This window comes from Microtus pennsylvanicus, chromosome 3, assembly GCF_037038515.1.
Source record: "Microtus pennsylvanicus isolate mMicPen1 chromosome 3, mMicPen1.hap1, whole genome shotgun sequence".
In the NCBI taxonomy this organism is placed as follows: domain Eukaryota; kingdom Metazoa; phylum Chordata; class Mammalia; order Rodentia; family Cricetidae; genus Microtus; species Microtus pennsylvanicus.
The window spans coordinates 38,805,716-38,811,242 of record NC_134581.1 but is presented as its reverse complement, the minus strand read 5'-3'; the positions used below and the strand labels follow the sequence as shown (position 1 = coordinate 38,811,242).

Here is a 5,527-nt window from a genome sequence, read left to right as displayed (position 1 = left end):
CTCAATGAAATTGTCTCTGCTTGTCTAAATTTTTAATAATGTAGACTATTCATTGTTCATCCCTCTGATAGTACACCTGTCACAGTTCTTATCAGAGACTACTGTCTATAGGAAATAAGGGCTGAAGAGATGGAGCAGCACTTCGCAGGACTTAATGGCTTTCCAGATAACCCACCTATGTTGGGCAACTTCGAACTACCTATAACTCAAGCTCCAAGGGATCCAGTGCCATCTTCTAGCTTTCACAGGGACCTGCACACAAGCGTCACACACCCACACACGAATAACGTTAAACTTAAAATTTTAATGAATAAATACTAATTGTGTGTTTAGTAAAAGAAAATGAAAACAACATCCCCATGAAACACCTTCCCTAAGCCAGAGTCAGGTACTCATCTGCTTATTCATTCCTAACATCACTGCCACTCAAGGGCAAGGACAGCAGTCAGGAAGCATCTTGAGTGCAAGGGCAAGCCTGATTAAATCTCAACAAATGTGTGAAGGAGTGATTGACTGAAAATCGGATTAAGAACACATTAGCATTTATGAAAGAAACAAGGGTCCTGCATGGATATTTTTGACTCTATTTTGTGAGTAGAGACTGATGACCCTGGTTGCTACTCTCTGGGAGAAAACACGCTCTGCCTCATTTCATCCAACCAGACTATGCAAGCTGAGTCGTTCATCGCATTTACAAGTCTCTCGTTTTAATAGTTTCCTTATATGCATCAGAAACTTATGATTAATGAAAGGCAACATAGCAAAGAGGTTCAAATCACGCAGTGCAAATTTCCAATTCTTCCACGTTTTTCTAATAGATGTGCTTTTCAAGATTTCATGTTTGTACTTTTTAAAATACTATCTTAGTTATAATGCTTATCTCTTGTTAATCATTCACTTTGCCAGGATATATGTTTAACATGGACTATGGAGCTCATAAAACAAACCCTATAATATGTGTACTATTATCATTTCTGCTGTCTTAGTTCTGGAACCTAAATTTAAACTCTCTAATGCTAAAATTATAATTTATTTAAAAATTATAAACATGAGTTTAAAAACATATATACAATTTCTTCAAAATTCTGATGTCAAGATCTCAATTCATTTGTGTTTCTGCTATATATCCAACCCAGATAATCCAATGGATACAAGTTATTTTTGATACTTTTGATATAACTGGTCATTTTCATCTTACTATTAAGCCTTCTTCATATTTATAAAATATGTAGAAATAGTTCATATATCCAAGTAGTCAGTCACTTCTTACCCACAAGAGCTGATATAGAGGCTGAAGAGATTGCTCAGTGGTTAAGACAGCTTCCTGTCATTGTACAGGACCCAAGTTTAGCTCCCAGAACCCACAGACCTAGAACTCCAAACTTAGGGGATCTAAGTCTGAGTCTAAGTCTTCTGATCTCTGCAGGCATCCATATACATATGGCATATAGTCAGAGGGCCATACACATGTATGCATAATTTTAAAATCCTTAAAATGTATTAATATATTTAATTATTGTCTTCCTGTGACTTCAACCTCCAATAAAGAATACCATGGCTATTTTGCAGATGATAGATAGATAGATAGATAGATAGATAGATAGATAGATAGATAGATAGATAGATAGATAAGCTCCTTAAGTGCTTCAATGTAGTAATAGGAGTGGCGGGGCTGTGTCCACAGCACCCCGGCCGCCTGGCTAGCTCATACCCCGAAATAATTACATGGACACTGTATTCTTTTAAACACTGCTTGGCCCATTAGCTCTAGCCCTTACTGGCTAATTCTGATATTGCGATCAACCCATTTCTAATAAACTGTAGCACCGGTCTTACCGGGAAAGATTTAGCATGTCTGACCTGGCGGCTTGCTTCATCACGTGCATCTGCCCGGGAGAGCGGAGCATGGCGTCTCTGCTCCGGAGAGCAGAGCTGTCGAGTCTAAAGCTCACTTCCTCTTCCTCCCAGCATTCTGTTCTGTTTACTCCTCCCACCTATGTTTTAACCTATGAGGCCAAGCAGTTTCTTTATTACTTAACTAATGACCTTCCTCCATCACTTCAAGAAAACTTAAGAACTATATTCCTCAAAACAAAAAATATTAACCTTGCACACAAGAGAAATGAGCTTGACTTTTACAATAAAATGTGAGTACAGACAGAATATCTCTGAAGATACATTAAGATAATGAATCTTTATTATATAGAGACATTTTAGAAACTAATTAGAAAGAGATAAATACACCTCTCAAAGTGCGTTATCTTAATGGTGCGCTTGAGCACAGAAACTAATGTATTAAGTACTGAATAGTGGGCATGGGACAACTATGAATTAGCAACAAGAGATCATACCTTAATGATCTGTTGTGGGAGGTCCTCCTGCTTCTCCAACCAATAGCCGCTGAGATACCAGCCCATTGGGGCGTGGTCTCTCTCCCTTTAAAAAAGCAGCCACTTCCCTCTCCTCTCTCTCTTCACTTCCTGCTCCGCCGGCGACTAGACTCCTGGTTGCGTTGCGTAGAGGGCTATTGCCTGGGACAGTGATCTGTAAGTTTTTTCCCCTTTAAATAAATATCACCCTATTAATCATAATCCCAAATTGGTGTGGCATTGTTTGTGACTTACGCCTTCATTTTGGCGCCCAACGTGGGGCTCAAACCCACGACCCTGAGATTATAAGTCTCATGCTCTACCGACTGAGCTAGCCGGGCAGGCGGCTGGGGTGTTGGGGACGCAGCCCTGCCGCTCCTTATTACTACAAATGGCGCCCAACATGGGGCTCAAACCCACGACCCTGAGATTAAGAAATCCCCCAGAAAGAACGTCGCCCCTATGACAGCTGGAAGTAATTCTAGAGGACGACGTCCCCTCTCCCAGTAAAGTTTGCCCTTGGGTTTAGGGACATCATTTAGGGGTTGATTATAATTAGTATACGATTGAGGGTTGGGGGAGGAAATTTATAAGCTCAGGGATCTTTTTGAAAAAAAAAAAGGGATGATGGGATAATAGATTTGTAATTGTGAGTTACTGTTTTTAGACAAATATATTGGTATAGATTCTTGTATATTGATACAAAGTTAAATTATATTGACTATTGTATGCGTGCATGTTTCTACCTCTGTTTAAAACATTCTTATGTATTGACATATATTGTATTGATATATATATTGTATATATTTACCATATTGCAGTGTACATTTCTACCTCTGATTAAGATACTTATATAATGTTTGTGTATTGATATATATATTTACCTACTGCAATGCATATTTGTACATTGTTTATATTTGGAGGTCATTGTCCTCATTTGTTTCACAGTCGCTTATTGTCTTAGTCTTTAAGTTAGATAGATATTGAGAATTATATAGACTAATAGTCATCTAAGTTTGTCGTTTATAATTAGACTAATCAGGTTCTTTAGATATATAGAGATTATACTCAGTATAGATAGATAATCTTCAACTTCTTCAAAGAGCTGTAGAAAATGGCCTTTAATCTAACTCAGAGTTTTGTGGTAGTGAGACACAATTGCTCCTGGAAACACCACTCTATTCCCGAGAGAATGTTGAGCACCAAAGACACTCCACCTGGAGCCTTTCTTTTTGGCAGAACTGGCCTTGGGGCAAAGAAATGCCCATACCTCAACCACTGACAAAGATACAGAGCGTGCATCAATGGATAAAACAGGGCTGTCTTATCCTGCCAAGACAGGGTAAGATAGTTTTGAAAAGTTGCTTGCCTTTGAAAATGGTGTGTCAGTTATGTTAGGCCTTAGCCAAAGTTGGTTGCTTCAACGCTGCTAATGTGACTTTGGGTGATTGCCTAGGTAGCTAGTTGTCTCTGTGATTTGTTGCATGTTTTGGAAGTTGTTTTACTGAACTTCCTAATTACCCAGGTAACATTATTTCCCTTCTCAGATCTTTGATGGGGTTGAAGACTATATAAATGTAGTTACTTTCTCTCATGACTTGGCCAAGTTATTTATTATACAAGACCTAAGCTAGTTAGAATAGGATATTTGTACTTATTATATATGATTTCATGATAGGTTTAGAACTCTCTTATTTAAACAAAAGGGGGAGGTGTTGCGGGAGGTCCTCCCGCTTCTCCAACCAATAGCCGCTGAGATACCAGCCCATTGGGGTGTGGTCTCTCTCCCTTTAAAAAAGCAGCCACTTCCCTCTCCTCTCTCTCTTCACTTCCTGCTCCGCCGGCGACTAGACTCCTGGTTGCGTTGCGTAGAGGGCTGTTGCCTGGGACAGTGATCTGTAAGTTTTTTCCCCTTTAAATAAATATCACCCTATTAATCATAATCCCAAATTGGTGTGGCATTGTTTGTGACTTACGCCTTCAATGATCAACTTAGCAAATAGCAATAAGAAGAGAGGTCGTTGTTCAGCATAAACTGGATTTCACACCAGGAAAAAAGCAATTATAAATGTACCTAAATCTATGGATGTATTCATGTGTGCATGGTGGAGGAGCATATATCTTCATGAGGAGGTCAGGGGTTGGTTTCAGTTGTCATTTCTCAGGCCCCACTCACCTTGAGATTTTGGAGGCTATGTCTTTCCCTTGGTCTGGAACCACTAAGTGGGTTAGATTGGTTAGCTAGCAAGCCCCAGGGAACTGCTTTCCTTCTCCTCAGCAAAATTAGGTTACAAGACACATCACCACACCTTGTATTTTATTGTACATGCATACATACATTTCATTATTGTGATTCTGTACCCATGGAGACACTATAGTATTTCTTTCTCCTCAAGTGTCAGTAAAGAGACAGATTAGTAGAGGTTATTCTTTTTTAAATTGTATTTGGTTTGTGGGTCATTTTTTCTAAACTGTAGTGAGTTTGACTACTATGATCCATTTTGTGAAGCTTCTATTAGCAGTTTGCAATACAGAGAATACAGAGTCCTTCTAAGGATTGAAATTTCAGCAAAATGTTGTAATAGGAGCTGCAGGACTGCATCCCCGGCACCTGGCAGCCCACATGACTAGTTTATGCCCCGAAATAATTACACGGAAACTGTATTCTTTTAAACACTGCCTGGCCCATTATTTTAGCCTCTTATTGGCTAGCTCTTAGATATTGATCTAACCCATTTTTAATATCCCTGTAACACCGCGAGGGAAGATCTTAACCTGTGTCTGTGTCCGGTGGAAGAATCATGGCAACTCCTAGACTCAAGTTCTTTCTCCCAGCATTTTGTTTTGTCTACTCCGCCTACCTAATTTTTTGTCCTATCAGAGGCCAAGCAGTTTTTTTATTACTTAACCAATGAAACAACAGGTAGAAAGATGACCCTCTTCCATCAGCAAAACAAAGCTAAGTTAGGTCAGAAAGCTGTTCCTGGTTTGCACGGAATGTTGTTTGGAATCACACACATCCATCAAAACTTTTTCCCATGACAAATGCAACAACAATCACATAGGATTGCATAGGTGTGAATATGGTAGAAAAGACATCAGGATTTCATACTTGGATTTCTCACATGAGTTCTGGATATCGAACTTGTGCTTTCATG

At 39.2% G+C, this 5,527-nt stretch overlaps 1 non-coding gene across 1 annotated transcript; it reads right to left on the bottom strand.

Moving 5' to 3' along the window:
* Positions 1-2,637: 2,637 nt before the first annotated feature.
* Trnai-uau (transfer RNA isoleucine (anticodon UAU)) lies at positions 2,638-2,710 on the bottom strand. Its single transcript has one exon. It is a non-coding gene; the product is annotated as a tRNA-Ile (tRNA).
* Between the last annotated feature and the right edge of the window lie 2,817 nt (positions 2,711-5,527).